Source organism: Tupaia chinensis, unplaced genomic scaffold (assembly GCF_000334495.1).
Source record: "Tupaia chinensis unplaced genomic scaffold, TupChi_1.0 Scaffold147123_1, whole genome shotgun sequence".
NCBI classification, from domain to species: domain Eukaryota; kingdom Metazoa; phylum Chordata; class Mammalia; order Scandentia; family Tupaiidae; genus Tupaia; species Tupaia belangeri.
In genome coordinates this window covers 1,070,806-1,074,023 of record NW_006206975.1, presented here as the reverse complement: position 1 = coordinate 1,074,023, position 3,218 = coordinate 1,070,806, and the positions used below count along the sequence as shown (strand labels likewise).

Genomic DNA, 3,218 nt, shown 5'->3' with positions numbered 1-3,218 from the left:
GGATTCCGTTGTGGTGGTGAGCACACACACCCGATAGGATAAACCTCTCAAAAGATATGGGACTTAATGGTAGTCACTCTTGAGTGTGTCCTTCCTTACTGCCCAGAGTTCTGAGGTAGTGTCAAAGATGCATATAACAGGGCTCAGCAATTTGGTTCAACTTGCTTGCTATTCATTGCCTTCATTTTTAATGAGATTACATTTTTCTGGTTCTTGAAAACTTTGAGATGTAAGGATTGTTTTCATAAATTCTTTAGAACAGTAGTAATAGCAACACTGATGTAACTTTTTTAATTTTGCAAAAGGGCATTTGCACTTGCCAGAGAGATTGTCGTGTAAAGTAAAAAGGCATCCTCGCATGGAGAATGGTCACAGTCTAATCCCTTCTCCATTTCTCCTTCCTGTTGGGATTTTGGACATACATGCACACACACCCCTGGCTTATTATTCATGCCGCTGGATCCAGAACTCAACCAGAGGTCAGCCATAGGCAATTCAGTTACCTAATTCATCACTCCACTGGCTGGCCTGGTGTAACTTATTTTCCATGAAAGGAAAGATCACTGCCTATAATGCTGGAACAGAATTTAAACCAAGTGTGTATTTTGTAGTATAGATTTAATTTTTTAATCTATTTTGAGCGACTCATTTTGTAATAACAGAATGTCAAGTTAATTATTCAGACATGACAACTAGATGTTGTAGGCAATTCTGATCTGGATCTGGTAACAGAAGGGAAAAGTGCTATAAAGAACATTACTAGGTCAATTGACAAAATCGGACTATGTACGATAGATTAGATAAAAGCATCATATCACTATTAAATTTCCTGAGATTCCTAAGATGGCTGGTTTTACGAGAGAATGCCCATGTTCTTTTTAAAAAAGAAAAGATTATTAAATATTATTTATTCATTCATTTATTTTAATTTGACAAGAGAGAAACAGAGAGTGAGAGAGAGGGAAAGTGAGAAAGTGAGCTACCAGGTCCAGGACTTGAACTGTGGTTGGCCATGTGGGAGTGTCCAGTGCCTTAACCACCATGCCACCTGCTGTTCCCCACCCATGTTCTTTTTTATGATTTTTTTTAAGCAAGATTTTTGCTATAGGGTACGTGCACTTGCCAGAGAGATGGAAAAGAGAGAGAGAGAGAGAAAGTGAAAAATCACCCCCCACCCCGGGAAAATGGCCACATAGCAATTCTTTCTCCTCTATTCTCTTGTGATCTTGGACACGCGTGAGCACATGTTCGGTGTGAGTTTCAAGCCATCAGATCTGGAACTCAAATCATGGTAGGCCATGTGAGTGAGTCCAGTGATGTAACCATTACACCATCTACTGGTCCCCTTTATTTTTTTTAGAGACATTTTCTTAAGAAATATTCCTCTCTGATCAAATTGAAATAAATAAATGAATGAATGAATAAAGTTAAATAAAATAATAATAAAAACAAGAAATACAGGTATTTTGAGGTAAAGGAACATAATAGATATCACATAGTCTCAAAGAGTCGAGGGGGAAAAAACACCTGTATGTGTGCGTGTATTTGGAAAGAAAGAATAGTACAATAAATGGGATATTATGTTAATAATTAGTGAATCTAGATAAAGGATATACTGTTCTTGCAATTTATCTGAAGACTTGGAATTATTTTTACATAAGTAGCTTAAAAGTGTTATTTATTCAAGAGCTTATTGTATTAGGCTAACAATCCTTTGCGGTCTTATTTGCATTGTTAGCACGGTTGCCTTTCTGTTGTAGTTTATTGCAGAATCCGATTCAACTCAGAATTTGAATTTTAATGGATTCCAGTTCACAAGAGTTTTACTTCAGACTAAAAATCAAAAATTGTTTATAATCTGCAATAAAAACTAATTGACAGAACCTTTCATAGTGGATATTTTTTGCCAAAATTTACAAATATGGATTGTTTTAAACAAAGTTTTTTGTCTTGACTTCTTTAAGTCTTGGTTGCACGGAGAAACAGGGCAACAGCTAACATTTTTGACTACCTCCTATGTTCCAAATCCTTTGAGTTTGTCTTCTCATTCCATCTTTACAGCAGTCCTATAAACTAAGTAGTCGTTTCCTAGTTTCACAGATCAGGAAACTGAGTCCATAGCAAAGTTCAGAGGGGCCAAAAGGCAGCATGGTGGTTGAGTTGCCAGACTCCCACATGGCTGACTGCATTTTGAGTCCAGGACCTGCTCACATTCTTCCTCTTTCTCTCTGCCTCTCTCTGGTTAGCACGTGTACCCTATAGCAAACTTAAAATAATAATAAGTAAAATAAATAAAATTGTTAAAGAGAAAGTTGAGTGATATTCCTGCAGTCACACAATAAATAAATGAGTTGGGAGTCTAAATTACAGACATGCATTGCTTAACAGCAAGGATGCGTTCTAAAAACATGAGGCATTAGGTGATTTTGTCATTGTGCAAACATCTCAGAGTGTACTCATGGAAACCTAGATAAACTTGTAAGTTGGGAAGGTGGGTTGGATCCTGTGTTACCCAGAGGCTTAGTGGCTTGAGGGTTACTGCCCTTGTTGAAGAGCCTCTCTCCTCTCCTCTTCCCCATCTTCACCTCTTAGTGAAAGAAGCTGTTAGTTGTTTCCCCCCTTAATGTGAACTAGGTTATTAGCTTATCAATATGTGGTCATTTAGCCTTAGCCAAATAAATAATTTTATTGCCAAAGGATGTGTGTTCTAGCCAGAGAGAAAAGAGAAACACTCCCCAATGGGATATAGTTATGCTGCAGTCTTTTTTCCTCTATTTCTCCATCCTGTCAGGATTTAGGGCATGCATGCACACATGCCTGGCCTGTTTTTCTAGCCACCCAGGCCAGGATTTAAATTATGATCTTGCAGGATCTGGCTCAGCAGACATTATGCTTAACTTCTGTGCCTTGGGGCTGACCCTTGTGCTTCACCTTTAGCCCAATAGGCAGACTTCATTCATTGGAACTTTAAAAATCAAAGAATCAAGAAGAGCAGAAGTAATGTGCTGCATAAGAGAAGCTGAATCCCACATGGCAATCATGGTTCAAATCCCCAGCACAGTCAGCCAGAAATACATAGGGCTCATGGGAATGCCCAAGATTTGGTAGGCTGTCCTGGAAGAAAGGGATTGCAGAGTGAAAAGGCTTTCTGGAGGGTGCTCATCTCTTCCTTCCTCCCTCTGCCTGCCCCTCCCTCCCTCCCTCCCTTCCTTTCTCTC

General features: G+C 38.9%; 1 protein-coding gene across 1 annotated transcript in view; it reads left to right on the top strand.

Annotated features, from left to right (window-relative positions):
* Positions 1-3,218, top strand: part of SLC30A5 (solute carrier family 30 member 5) — a gene marked incomplete at its 5' end in the record, with an annotated part of 44,926 nt that overhangs the window by 750 nt on the left and 40,958 nt on the right. The window lies entirely within an intron of this gene.